Here is a 15429-nt window from a genome sequence, read left to right on the forward strand (position 1 = left end):
TGCGTTCTGGATGACTACCCCTGTATAACACCCCTCTCTTGGAATCCCCCTGACCCCACTGAGCCAAGAAGTAGTTCTGTTTTGCAAGTTTAAAAGGTTTATTTGATAATTTAAAATAGATATATATATATCACGCTTTATAATAAATTAATAATTGAATATCACCCTTAATCTGATATGTTAAAGATTAACAATGGAGAATCTGGCACTAGCACACTTCTTTATAATCATTAATGAGTTGACATGAAATGGATAAGATAGCACACTGGTAAATAGGAACAAAAGTATAATGTGGTAGAGGATGCTTTATGTAAGCTCAGGTGGATGCAATATTCAATGAATGCAGTACAGAAAATACGCAATATGATTTCAACCAAACAATGTAATCACTTTTCTCTGGCTATTCACTCCCCCCCTCTTTATGCAATGCAAGGAAATGGGAGGAAAGCACACAGTTCTCAGAAATGCAATCAATGTAATCAGTTCAATCCAGCCAGCTTAGACAACAGAAAACAGATAGGCGTTTTGAAATCACAGGCCCAAATTGCTTTGATATGTGCTGGCAATGAATGAGAAATATGCTGGAAACGCTTTTTAATTCCCTTTCAGAGGTTCAGGGTAAGTGGTATCTAGTTAATATTAGTCCAGGCTCACACTAGCAATGATGCAGGGATAGTTAGCAGGTTAAACGAATTTCTGGCAAATGGAAGGCAAGCAGCAGCAGTTTTTACATGTGAAGAAATTGCAAATCGCGGTAAAATTCGCGGATGCGTGTTCCGCGATTGCGGTAAAACTATAAGGGGTAGGAATGCGGTTCTTGGTGCGATTCAAAGCTACGATTCTAAGCTATCAGAGGAAAGTTACTGCAAGTCTCTAGCCCAAACGGTCGCGGAGATATGAGCGATTTAATAAAGGTCGTTTTTGGGTTTGCAAATTTCAAAAGCTCAAAATGACAAGTGCAGCTTGCAACTAGAAATGACAGGTGACAGCTAGGAGGCAGTTCTACTTAGGTTAAATAGATTGAATTAGATGAATTTAAACTAAGAGATTGGCTCTACACAGTTCTGCTGGGTACTCACACTATATTCTTGAATTAAATGGGCCTCATCACGGATCTGGTCAGGGTTTTAGACTGGACTCTGGTCTGGTCTGGTCTGGCCTCTGCACTTCACAGGGATTTGGGTCAGCTCTCTCTGCTGGTCTGGGTCTCTCTGGGTACAGCACTGCTTTCTCTCTGGTCTGGTCTCTTAGTTCTGGATAGATTGAAGTCTCTAGTTTGGCTTTCTGGAGGTTGATGGAGGTAAGTATGGATTTTTCCGGCAGAGCGTCCCGCTGCAGATGGATTGGGAAGGTCCCTATCTGTCCTGTCTGTCTGCTTTTATGTGTTTAGAATGTAGGTGTGTTCTAGCATCACTGACCCTACCTCTCTCTCAGCTTCTAATTGGTCAAACTTCCATTTCTTATTTGATTGGGGGAGCTAGGTTGGGTCAGAGTGATGTCATTTTACAGCCTGCAGAAAGTCCACTCCTCCTGTCAACTTACACACAAATCTAGATTTGAAACAAATACATATTTGCAGAGGTACATATTGTTTTAAAATCATATGCACCCATCATGCATTACAGGAGGTATACCCTGTTCAAACTCTGCTCTTCCTGGGAGCTTGCATTCAGAAATGGCACATATTTCACTTTTTAACTGATTTTGCAATTTCTGACATTGACCCAACTTTACATACATGTGTGCAGGGAGTAGGGACATTAACTGATGAAGTTTCAGATTTTGAACATGCATACATTTAGAGTAATATCCATTTTTCCGCTAAAACCCCCCTGCCTGAACACGCCACCGGGTCGAAAAACCTCTTAAAATGTGGGCAGAAAAATCACAAGAATTATGGTATCATTTATAAAATTTTCACATGTCCGCTCTATGAGTTATTCATCTTTTTAAAGTTATGTTCTGTCTCCAAAGGGGTGTGGTTTCCCAGGTCACATGGTATAGAAACCAGTCTTTCCAGTTTCTGCCAAGCCAGCTTGCTCTCACAGGCAGTGCCCCTCCCAGCTCTTGCCAAGAGGAAGCTACATTTTACGACTGCGGTAATAAAAACCTTTGCCTGAGTGAAGAGGGCTTTGTTCACTCTCTTGCAGAGCACAGATAATTCAATTATCAGATAGATGGCATATCCTTGGTGTGGGCAGCAAAAGGAAGGTTGGCCTGGGAACACAGTGGTGACTCAAGTTTCACACCTGATGGGGGTAGTTGCCAGGCAGAATTCAGTTCCTTAAGCCAAGTTTCAGATAAAATGTCACTTTTTGTTCCCCAGTTCCTGCATTCAAATAAAACTAAACATTTTTACATATGCAGCTAGAAGGCTGATTCTAAGTTTAAAACTATGACATTTAAACAGTTACAAAGGCATGTGACACCAAACATAGCTCACTCATTTAATCTAAACATTTTCGATTTTAGTGTCTTTAAATCCAGTGCAACTTAAACTGCTGAAATCCACAGCGCAGCCAGTCTTGTTATAAACCTTGTCTTATGATCTTCATTTCCCAGATTTTGTAGGCACACAAAACTCCATTCTGCCAAATGTCTGCTGGTGTTCAGTAAATATTTTGCACATATTGCAATGTTTGAAAATAGGCATTTTGACTTGCCTTCAGGGAAACAGAGTGGTTTTAAAACGCCGGCTTTTGGATAGTGGTGAGTACTGGTACTGCACCCATTTTTGGGATTTAAGAAATGAATTCCCCACAATTCTAGGTTGCATTTGGCAATCAGCATTGCCATTCCCAATGGTTTCAGACTACTGTGCGGGTAGTCCAATGGTGGTTTTAGGCAGTGTCCTTCTGTGCCCATAACATCGGCAAAAATGGGTGGCAGCCTATTCTTCCTGCATTTCCCTGTGCATTTTCTGGGAAGCTCTGGCCATCATGATGTTTTCATGTCAGTACTGCACAGTTTTGAGGTACGGCTCGGATGCATGGGTAAATACATCCCACAAGCCCCCCTCTTGCGATGGCCATTCTATTTCACGAATGGGACTCGCAAGACCTGGGATGTTTCCTCATCTTCTTCCAATAGATGGCACAGTTCAGCATCTTTTCCTCCATCCGGTCGGATCGATCGGTTCTCCTCGCCGGTCCTGATGGGAATATTGGGCGGTACCCCGAGCCCGTTGCGTCTCAGCTCCCGGTCTCCGGATCGTCCTCCTTGGCCCGTCTCAAGGTTTTCTTTCTCCTAGGACGACAAAGGAAGAGCGGCAATACCTACTCATATACGTTTTTCCACCACTGTTGAGATAGTGGGACAGCATATGCATTTCATCATGACGAAACATTACATTCTTACTTTGATAAAAAAAAACAGTATAACTAAGAGACAGTTTCATGCAAATCACAATATTTTAGAGACTAGATGTGGTATGTTTTATGATTGGAACTGAATTAGTCTGAGACAGTACCCGCTAGGATTCCAGAGGATTCCTCCAGTTGTTGCAGAGTGTGCCTGGGATGGCAACATTTCAACTGGTTTATGTGGACCCACTTGTCTTCCCCCTCTGCCGAACCGCCTTTGGGGATGCGGATCTTGTAGGCCACAGGGGAGATTTTGTCGATGATCTCAAATGGTCCTTTCCATGTAGGCAAAAATTTGCGCTGCTTGGCCTGGTTCCTTTGGAAGTTGTATAGATAGACCCGGTCCCCCACCTGATATTCCTTCCTGGAAGTTTTCAGGTCATAGTGGGTCTTCATGCTATCAGCTGATCTTTCTAGATTCCGCTGAGCATAAGCAAAAGCATGTTGGAGGTGTTTCCTTAAATTCTCTACATACTCATGAGTAGTGGAGGCATTTATCAGTGTCTGCTCTTGGGTCCTGTAGAGCAAATGCTGAGGAAGCACCATCTTGCGCCCAGTCATCAACTCAAATGGTGACATTTTGGTTGCAGATGAAGGGGTAGATCTGATAGCCATTAGGACCAGAGGTAATCGGATATCCCAACTTGGCCCAGAATCTGCCACAAACTTCTTTAATATGCTCACAATTGTCCGGTTATATCTCTCTACTGCCCCAGAAGAAGCTGGCCGGTAAGCAATATGCAGCTTTCTCTTGACCCCCAGTATCTCCCACATCTTTGTCATTACTTCACTGGTGAAGTGGCTACCTCTGTCTGACTCAATCCTTTGAGGTAGACCAAAACGGGAAAAGATGTGGTTAATCATCAAGGCAGCTGCAGTTTCTGCCTTGCAATTTGGGGCTGGGAGACATTCCACCCACTTGGTAAACAAGCATGTCACAGTCAACATGTACTTATTCCCCCTAGCCGAGCGAATCACAGGGCCTACAAAGTCGATTTGTAAATCTGACCATGGCAGTGTCATCCCCCGCTTTTGTAAAGGCGCCCGGTGTGTGAGGGATGTCGGCTGAAATTGTGCACACACAAGACAACCCTTCAAATATTGGTTGAGGTCCTGGCCCATGTGTGGCCAGTATGCAACCTCTCTTAAGATTTCCAGTGTTGTGTGAAACCCCCTATGACCGGCGGTGGCCGCATCATGGGCGTGACTTAACATCAGGCTTCGGAATGAGGTAGGAACCACCCACTGATCGTGGCCAGCCTTGGATTTCCTTACCAACAAACCGTCTTGGATTCGGAACATTTTTGGACATTTCATCAACACTCTTAGGTCCTCTTTCCCAATGTAATCGGTATCCGTCAGGGGAAAGTTCTCAGGGTCCTCCAGGTGCTGGTAAAATTTACCAATAATTGGATCCCCCTTCTGAGCGGTAATCAAATCAGCATCAGGGGTCTCCTTACTCCATTGTGCAATTGAAAGGTCGTTGTGAGCATTTGTCTGGGACCTAGTGATGGCAGTGACCTGGATTTCCCCCAACAGGGACTCAATCTCAATTAGATCCCCTTGGATGGCTCCGGTTTTGGCCAGCTGATCAGCTAAGTCGTTTCCAGTTTTGTCTGGTCCCTCTACTTTGGAATGACCCTTGATCTTTTTCCAATAGATGGTCATCTCATTCGAGGTGACCAGATCATCAATGTTTTGGATCAACTTCCCATGTTTCAAGGGTTTGTTGTTAGCACATAACATGCCTCTGGTTTTCCAATTAACCAGGTGCTCCACGAACCCGTTCCGTACATAATCCGAATCTGTGATTATGACCAGTTTGTGGAGTTGATGCTGGACAGCAGTGAGGATGGCCTGATGCACAGCCATCAATTCTGCCACCTGACTACTTCGGGGACCAATTTTGTATCCAGCGGAGGGTTCTGGGGACTCATTCACCCATGCATTCCCTACGCCAGCCACCAGTTCTTTCTCCCCGTTGTTGTCAACATGGTAAGAGCATCCATCCACATAGACAGTGGGCATTCCCTCACACTTGTCTTCTTCAAAGACTTTGTGGGGGGAATTAAGGTATGCCTCCATGTTGTCCTTGATTTTTAGACTTTCGTCCTCGAGACAGTTTTCTCTGGCACAATCATGCAAGTCAGCCAGACCTTGCGCGAGGGGACTCTTCTTGTTTTGGCCATATCGGACCTCCACAGGAAAGCCTTGCATTGACAGAATCCAGGAAGTAATTCGGGAATTACTCACATTTCCGGCCCGGATTCTGTCACTTTGGAGGTATTGCAGAGGCTGGTGTGGAGTCTCCACTATGATGTGTTCCCCCTGGATAAACGGGCGGTAATTCTTCAATGCCCACACCGTTGCCAGGAGTGCCTTCTCACAATCGTTGAATTTTTCCTCCACAGAGGATAAAGTTTTGCTCGCATAGGAGATTACTTTATTGACCTTGTCATGCTTTTGGTATAATACTGCCGTCAAGCACGTATTAGAGAACCCCGTCTCCAGGAAGAACTCCTTGTTTCTGACAGGGTAAGCTAGGCAGGGCGCTTGTGAGAGGCTTCTTTTGAGTTGTTTTACTGCTTCGGCTTGTTCTGGACCCCATTCCCACTTGACCCCCCCCTTCAGGAGATGAATCAGGGGTCTGGTGATCTCTGCGTAGCCCTCAATGAACTTTCTGCTGTAATTAGTCAGTCCAAGGAGGCTCCTTAGTTCCCGCAGAGTTGTGGGGTCTTTCAGTTTCTGAAGTGCTTCCACTTTCTTTTCCTGGGGACAGAGGCCCTGAGGAGTAATCTCATGCCCCAAGAAATTAACACGGGTTCTACACCACTGTGCTTTCTGAAAGGAAAGTTTTGCTCCGGCGGCCCTCAACTGTGTCAGAACATAACGGATCTCCGCTATGTGTTCCTCCACAGATGAACTTTTGATGAGGACATCATCTACATAAGCCAGGTTACCCCTTGCACCCAAGTCGGGCATGGCCTTGTGTAGAACAATGTTGAATTCATTGCCGGAGTTGAGGTATCCGAAGGGAGTCCGGGTCCATGTATACTGCTGGCCCCCAAAGGTAAAAGCCAGCTTGTATTGGTCCTCCCTACTGACAGGCACAGTCCAGTATCCATTGGTCAGGTCTATTGCTGTGAATACCTGTGACCCCTGGATCTGGGCCAGCCCTTGGTCAATGTAGGGCAGAGGCCATCGGGAAGTATGGACCCGTTTGTTGAGCTCCCTGAGGTCGGCGCAGAGTCTCCACTGGCCGTTTGGCTTCAATATTCCCAGCACCGGATTATTGAAGGTGCTGTGGACTGGACGGATTATTCCCCGGGACTCAAGTTTCTTAATTATTTCAGTAAGGGACTCCATTGATGCGAGAGGCAAGCGATATTGCTTCACAAACACAGGAGTCATGCCAGGGTCCGTGGGGATTGTTGTTGTGTGGATGTCAGTGCGACCACAGTCATATGAGTCTACCGCAAAGAGATCTTGGAAATCCAAGAAAACTTGTTTCAACTTTTGCTTTTGTTCCAGAGTCACACAGGCATCAGCTAGGTTGACTCTCTCTTCCACCATCTGCCTGGAGCCTGGAAAGACTTCTGGTTTGGCTATCTCCGCGGCCTCCTCCAGCTGGGTGGAGAAGTCCCTGGTCAGAGTGCTGATTTGGACCGGAGGCTTCAGGTGGGAAAGGCAGCCCTCATGGACCTGGAAAATCACCTCATCCCTCCTGAAGTCACAAGTCACATCTTCCTTACCATAGGGGCAGGAAGTGTACACCAGGAAGTTCCCCCCATGCCGGGTAAAGATCCTGTCTGGTGTTGTATTGTCATCACTGTCACTGTCAAAACAGTCCTTGGGGATTGGTCCTAACAGTTCATTTACTAAGTCGATGGAAAAATGTCGGTCATCGACCGCCATTCCAATAATGGTGCCTGCGGCTAGAGTAATACTCTTTAAGTCGCTGTTATCCACCTCTATTGGAATGGTGTCATGTTCTATGTTGACTAATGGTGTTGGGTTTACCCCCAACCCTTGCTGTTGGAGAGAAGCATTTAGATGTATGTAAGCATCAGGGTTTTTCAACTCTTGTCCCCTTTTAACTTTCACTTCCAGGGAGAATTGTCGGGTCCTTTCTGGGATGGTGACTTCCTCTTTAATCTGAATTTCAACTGCATAAGGTAGCAATTGAGCTGACCTAAATGCTTTTTCTGGATCATCAAAGCCCATGGGATTATCCGCTAATCGGGACCAAGCTTTGAAGTTTATTAGGTCCAAACTAATGGCAAAGCGATTGAGAATGTCACTGCCTAAGTAAAAGGCGGCAGGGACGTCTCGCACGACCCAACAATTGTGGACTATGCTCTTGTTGCCAATGGAGATTTTGAGCATACACCTGCTTGGCAGGAGATGTTTGGAATTAGGTGCTTCCAGGTCCATTTCCCATTTGTCTATCAGTTTGAAGGTGGGAATGGCTGGATCTTTTGGGAGTTGGCGGAACATGGCTTCGCTGATGAAGCTCTTACCGTTGTTCACACACACTCGAGCGAGAACAGAGTCCTTCCCATCATTTAACTGAACAGGGATGAACAACTGCTCTCCAATTTGCTGAATATCAGCCAGGCTTTGAGCTGATTTCACATCTTTCTGGACTATAGGAGTGGGAGTTTCAGATTGGGGATTGGTATAGAATTTCAAAGTGTTTCCTTCCAGCGTGGAATACCACTTTAGACTGGAAGGAAGGTTGATTTTCAGAAATAGAGAGGACCCCCCATCACCAGTCTGTTGTCCTACTGCTATGACTGTCACGTCTGGAATTTGGTGGTTCTGGAAGTGAAATTCTACTTGGTCAGATTTTTGTTCAACCATGTGGCAGGTGCTGTTTAAACTAATATGGTTGACACTCTGTTTTAATTTTATTGGTCGGCTAGTCTGGGTCCAGAGGACCTTGTTTACGCAATCTATTAGGGGTGACAACCTTCTCAGGAGGTCATTCCCTAGTAAACAAGGGGTGCCCTCTGGGGTCACAACTATGACCGGGTGTTTCAACTTGTGTCGCCCGATCTTAAAGTCCAAGTCTGCAGTCCCCTCAACGGGAATTTCCTTCCCGTCAAAGTTCTGCAGTTGTCCAGGAAGAGAGGTGAGAGGAATTTGGTAATCCTCTCCCCTTCCTGCATTCAGTTCATCAAAGGCCCTTCTGGACAGAAGGGTAGCTTGAGATCCAGTGTCCACCAGTGCCGAGATTGTACCCTGCCCCTGTACTTGTACCGGGGCATAATATCTTCCCTCCTTCTCCTCAAGGGGGCACAGATAATGTACATTTTTGGACAACTGGTGGGCTAACTTTCTGGTTTTGGACATCGATAGCGAAGAGATTTGGGCAGAATTCTGTGGAGAGTCTTGGGAATCTGAAAGAAAAAGTTGGCAACTGGAGATCAGAGCCATTGTGGGTTCCCCTGGTTCCGGTTCTGGGCTGCCCCCCCCTTTTTGGAGGCAGTCCCCAGGATGGGTTTGAACCAGGGGATTTTCTTGCTGTTGGTTCTGGGATGAGATGGTGGGCGGCGGTAGCTCAGTCTCCACATCTCCCCAGTCTGGATTTGCATCCCTAGGGACCCATTTTTCTTTGGGAGGAGTTCCCCCCTCTCTGAAGGAGAAGATCCTTTTCCCAGGATCCTCTGAGGATCCCTCTCCCTCAAATTGGAAGATCTGTACCTCCTCCTCAAACTGAGTCTGTTTGGGTCTTTTGTTTCTCCTACCCCCCCTCTGCTCCTTAGGAGGCAGACATTCAGGGGCAAGAGATTTTGTTTCCAGTTCCTGGGTTTCCAGGGGCTGTTTACAAGTGAGGAAGGAAGCTTCCTCCAAGGCTTTACACCCCCCTTCCCTTTGTGCCTCCTCCCTGGGAACCGGTGAGTTATCGGGGTGCTGCCCCCGTCATTGTTCTGGAGCACCAGGTCCAGAGTTGGGTGCATTCTGCGCCGGCACGCCCATCTGAGGGTTCTGCTGAGCCCTCAGTATGTGACCCAGGTCCCGCGCCATGTTTTGAACCTGGCGCTCTAACTGGGAAACCCGCTCAGGCTGATACGGGGCCCTGTTTTCTCCCCTGGGCTGATCCCGGGAAGGGTAGCTGTCCCTCCTCTGGTAATACCCCGGGTTGGGAAGATTTGGGTACCCCTCCACCCTTGGCCTCCCCTCTCCCGGATTCAGTGGTCTGGGCTCAGGGAATTGGGGAAAGAAGGATGGATGGTTTTGGGGATGGAAGTCGGGTGGATATCTGGGGAAAAAGTCCTGCCCAGGGTTTGGTAAATTTCTGCCCTCCTGTGGGAAGTTTGGAGGGAAGTTCCCTGGGTTAGGTGCTTGTCTGGATCCCCCCCCTTGGGCTGGAGGAGCCCACACATAACCCAGGATGGGTCGATTTCCCTTGTAACGGGGACTTACATAATCAGGAGAGCGAGGGACCCCATTTGTGGGGCTGCCTCCTTGGCTCCCTGTCTGTGACTGACCCGAGGACCTCCTGGGCCTAGCATTATTAGGTGCAGGCAGGTTTTTAGGCCCCCCCATCTCCAAATCCAAAACGGGGGTAACCTTTACCTCTGCCACCTTGGCAGCAGCAGGGGTGCTGTTGGCTTTGGGGTTTTTTCTGGGCATTACTTTTGCTATCTACCGGTTTCTGCACCTCATAGATCCGGGTAGCCTGTTCAATGACCCAGTCTAAAGATCTTTTCTCGTGAAAATCCCTCACGAGCTGGGTCATGATATATTTGGGCAAGGCATGGAAAAACGTATTTATAAATTCCCTGCTGTCCGTGCGCACCCTTCTTGTGGTCTGTGCAAAAGCACGCTTTAACTCCTGCACAAATTCTTGTGGGGCCTGATCCTCCCCACATTGCAAATTGTAGGCTGCCTTGCGAGCCTCTTGAGGATTTCTGTGAACAGAAAAATGTTTCAGGATGGCCGCCTTATATGTGGACCATCTTAAATGATTTTGGTCCTCCAGCCCCGCAAAGAAACTGGAGTATTCCGGGGAGAAGGTCCACTTTACATATTGAATACAGCTTTGGCTGTCCTTCAAATGGAAAGTCTCCATCATTTGTTCAAACAACTCTAAGTGCTCCCAAACAGAATACTTAGCGTTCTTATGGTAAGGCGTGATGACGCTCCTGATCGCCTTAATCTGCTTTAAGGGGTCCTTAAGCAAGGCCCTTTTTGCCTTATTGGCCTTTTTGGTTCGGGTAACCCTTGTCCATTCTTCCTCGGACTCAGAGGCACTGCTCCCAGAGGTTCCCGTCTGTTCTTCCAGGTTTTCCCGGATTCTGCGAGCCTGGGAATGGCTGGCAGAATGTGGGGACCTGGTCTCCTGTGTCCTGCGCAGTTCAGAGGAGTCTTCAGATTCCTCCTTGCTGCCAGGATTTGATGGGTACCCCCTCCACTGACCTAACTGGGCAGAGGTTTTCAGGATGCCCTTAATGGGCCTACTCTCCTGGGGTTCCCCATTGAACTGTACTGTACTTGGGTGCCCATACCCGGATGCCCACCCCTCCATTCCTGAGTGGTACTGGCCTATGAGCCCCATACTCTTAGCTGGATAGTAATCTGCCATCCCTGTGGCCCTGTGCTCATGTGCGCCAGGGAACATGGGGGTGGCAGAGTCCAGGGACTGAGAGGTATGAGGGCCTCTGGTACTAGGGCTCCTGAGGTTATGCTCCGGAGTTTCCCTTTCCCAGCGAACCTCATCTCTATCCGCCCCTGCTCCCTGTTGCAATGCAAGAGCCTGCATTTGTGCCTTCAGTTCTTCAGTTAAGGCCTTACTGGACTCTATCAGTCTCTCCTGCATCGCTACCTGTTGTTGGAGCCTATCATTGTGTTCACAGAGGGCCTCGTTTTCCCTCTGTGCTTCCTGGTTGGTCCTGGAGAACTGGGCCAGTCTTTGCTGCAGGAGGGTTACCTCCTGAGCTGTGTCCCTATTGGCCTGCTCCTTTCTTGCTAGAGCATCCTCCACCCTCCTGGTGTGCTCTAACAAGTTCTGGTGTTCTTTTTGGAGATCACCCAGTCCCTGGTGGGCCAGGTGATTTTCTTCCATTTTTCTTTTTAAATGGCAGACTTCCTGGCCTAAGGCGTCTCTTTCCTGACTAAGAGCCTGCATTTGTGCCGCCAGGTCGTCCCTTTGCCGTTGAAGGGCACCAGCTTTTTGGCGTTCCTCATCAAACTCTGCCTGGGTATCCAGGTCTTTCAAGATCAGCTTGTTGCTCTCTACCTTCACTCTATCTAGATGACTTTGCAGGGTGGCTACCTGCTCCGTGCATGCCCTGTTAAAGTCTAATTGTTGCTCCAGCTTTTTCTGGCTTTGCAGTAGGGAGTCCAAACCTTCTTGGTGTTCCTTCTGCAAGGCCAGAAATCTGGTATCCTGTTCTGACTTTTCCTTTTGCAGCACATCCATATCCTCCTTTATTTTAGTGATGTACTGTCTGGTCTCATTTTCTGACTCCTGGCTTCTGTGCAGCCTTTGCTCAGAAGAGTCCAGATCAGATTGGACCTTCTCTAACGCCATCTGTTGCCTATTTGCCAGATTTTGGCTTTCAGCACATCTATCCTGCATGTCTCCCATATATAGGTACAGGTATGCCGCTATCCTAACAATCTTATTGTGTTCCTCTTTGGCTTTAGGAGCCATATATAGTTCACTCAGGGCCACATGTAAGGGACCCTGATCTCTATATACATCTGACCCTGTTTCAGTGACCTGTTGTGTGATGGCCTGCAACCACACATCCTGGCCCTGTTCGGTCCATTCACCTCTCACAAATAGCTTATGCAAGTGTTGCTCTCTGGCCATTTTCATGTCTACTAAGGTCGTCATTCTAGAGATTGGTCTCTGTCCTGACTTACAGAAGTTTGTATTTTATTTTTGCAGAACAGAACTTTTCTTGGAGTGTCCCTTTTGAGGAATGCTTTACAGCGTAATGCAGCGTGGTGATCCGACCGGATGTATGTATCCCGTCAGTTAGCACACTGTATTAAGCTGCACAAGTGGTAAATCTAACCCAACGTCTCGGCTCGAGCCCCCAATTTGTAAGAGGGTTCAATTCAGCACTACAGCTAAGTTAACGCCTAGTCTAGAATACTGAATGAAAACCCTTATTGATATATCTTTAGGTCCAGTTCATGCGTTCTGGATGACTACCCCTGTATAACACCCCTCTCTTGGAATCCCCCTGACCCCACTGAGCCAAGAAGTAGTTCTGTTTTGCAAGTTTAAAAGGTTTATTTGATAATTTAAAATAGATATATATATATCACGCTTTATAATAAATTAATAATTGAATATCACCCTTAATCTGATATGTTAAAGATTAACAATGGAGAATCTGGCACTAGCACACTTCTTTATAATCACTAATGAGTTGACATGAAATGGATAAGATAGCACACTGGTAAATAGGAACAAAAGTATAATGTGGTAGAGGATGCTTTATGTAAGCTCAGGTGGATGCAATATTCAATGAATGCAGTACAGAAAATACGCAATATGATTTCAACCAAACAATGTAATCACTTTTCTCTGGCTATTCACTCCCCCCCTCTTTATGCAATGCAAGGAAATGGGAGGAAAGCACACAGTTCTCAGAAATGCAATCAATGTAATCAGTTCAATCCAGCCAGCTTAGACAACAGAAAACAGATAGGCGTTTTGAAATCACAGGCCCAAATTGCTTTGATATGTGCTGGCAATGAATGAGAAATATGCTGGAAACGCTTTTTAATTCCCTTTCAGAGGTTCAGGGTAAGTGGTATCTAGTTAATATTAGTCCAGGCTCACACTAGCAATGATGCAGGGATAGTTAGCAGGTTAAACGAATTTCTGGCAAATGGAAGGCAAGCAGCAGCAGTTTTTACATGTGAAGAAATTGCAAATCGCGGTAAAATTCGCGGATGCGTGTTCCGCGATTGCGGTAAAACTATAAGGGGTAGGAATGCGGTTCTTGGTGCGATTCAAAGCTACGATTCTAAGCTATCAGAGGAAAGTTACTGCAAGTCTCTAGCCCAAACGGTCGCGGAGATATGAGCGATTTAATAAAGGTCGTTTTTGGGTTTGCAAATTTCAAAAGCTCAAAATGACAAGTGCAGCTTGCAACTAGAAATGACAGGTGACAGCTAGGAGGCAGTTCTACTTAGGTTAAATAGATTGAATTAGATGAATTTAAACTAAGAGATTGGCTCTACACAGTTCTGCTGGGTACTCACACTATATTCTTGAATTAAATGGGCCTCATCACGGATCTGGTCAGGGTTTTAGACTGGACTCTGGTCTGGTCTGGTCTGGCCTCTGCACTTCACAGGGATTTGGGTCAGCTCTCTCTGCTGGTCTGGGTCTCTCTGGGTACAGCACTGCTTTCTCTCTGGTCTGGTCTCTTAGTTCTGGATAGATTGAAGTCTCTAGTTTGGCTTTCTGGAGGTTGATGGAGGTAAGTATGGATTTTTCCGGCAGAGCGTCCCGCTGCAGATGGATTGGGAAGGTCCCTATCTGTCCTGTCTGTCTGCTTTTATGTGTTTAGAATGTAGGTGTGTTCTAGCATCACTGACCCTACCTCTCTCTCAGCTTCTAATTGGTCAAACTTCCATTTCTTATTTGATTGGGGGAGCTAGGTTGGGTCAGAGTGATGTCATTTTACAGCCTGCAGAAAGTCCACTCCTCCTGTCAACTTACACACAAATCTAGATTTGAAACAAATACATATTTGCAGAGGTACATATTGTTTTAAAATCATATGCACCCATCATGCATTACATGAGGTATACCCTGTTCAAACTCTGCTCTTCCTGGGAGCTTGCATTCAGAAATGGCACATATTTCACTTTTTAACTGATTTTGCAATTTCTGACATTGACCCAACTTTACATACATGTGTGCAGGGAGTAGGGACATTAACTGATGAAGTTTCAGATTTTGAACATGCATACATTTAGAGTAATATCCATTTTTCCGCTAAAACCCCCCTGCCTGAACACGCCACCGGGTCGAAAAACCTCTTAAAATGTGGGCAGAAAAATCACAAGAATTATGGTATCATTTATAAAATTTTCACATGTCCGCTCTATGAGTTATTCATCTTTTTAAAGTTATGTTCTGGCTCCAAAGGGGTGTGGTTTCCCAGGTCACATGGTATAGAAACCAGTCTTTCCAGTTTCTGCCAAGCCAGCTTGCTCTCACAGGCAGTGCGCTCTACAAATGTAAAAATAAATAAATAAGTAGTGATGAGTTTCACTGTCTCACTATCAGTATTGTGATAGGATGTGTATTCTGCATCAGCACTGTAAGAGGATTCAATTCAGCACTACAGCTAAGTTAACGCCTAGTCTAGAATACTGAATGAAAACCCTTATTGATATATCTTTAGGTCCAGTTCATGCGTTCTGGATGACTACCCCTGTATAACACCCCTCTCTTGGAATCCCCCTGACCCCACTGAGCCAAGAAGTAGTTCTGTTTTGCAAGTTTAAAAGGTTTATTTGATAATTTAAAATAGATATATATATATCACGCTTTATAATAAATTAATAATTGAATATCACCCTTAATCTGATATGTTAAAGATTAACAATGGAGAATCTGGCACTAGCACACTTCTTTATAATCACTAATGAGTTGACATGAAATGGATAAGATAGCACACTGGTAAATAGGAACAAAAGTATAATGTGGTAGAGGATGCTTTATGTAAGCTCAGGTGGATGCAACATTCAATGAATGCAGTACAGAAAATACGCAATATGATTTCAACCAAACAATGTAATCACTTTTCTCTGGCTATTCACTCCCCCCCTCTTTATGCAATGCAAGGAAATGGGAGGAAAGCACACAGTTCTCAGAAATGCAATCAATGTAATCAGTTCAATCCAGCCAGCTTAGACAACAGAAAACAGATAGGCGTTTTGAAATCACAGGCCCAAATTGCTTTGATATGTGCTGGCAATGAATGAGAAATATGCTGGAAACGCTTTTTAATTCCCTTTCAGAGGTTCAGGGTAAGTGGTATCTAGTTAATATTAGTCCAGGCTCACACTAGCAATGATGCAG

Source organism: Ambystoma mexicanum, chromosome 10, assembly GCF_040938575.1.
Source record: "Ambystoma mexicanum isolate Mex_15411 chromosome 10, UKY_AmexF1_1, whole genome shotgun sequence".
In the NCBI taxonomy this organism is placed as follows: Eukaryota; Metazoa; Chordata; class Amphibia; order Caudata; family Ambystomatidae; genus Ambystoma; species Ambystoma mexicanum.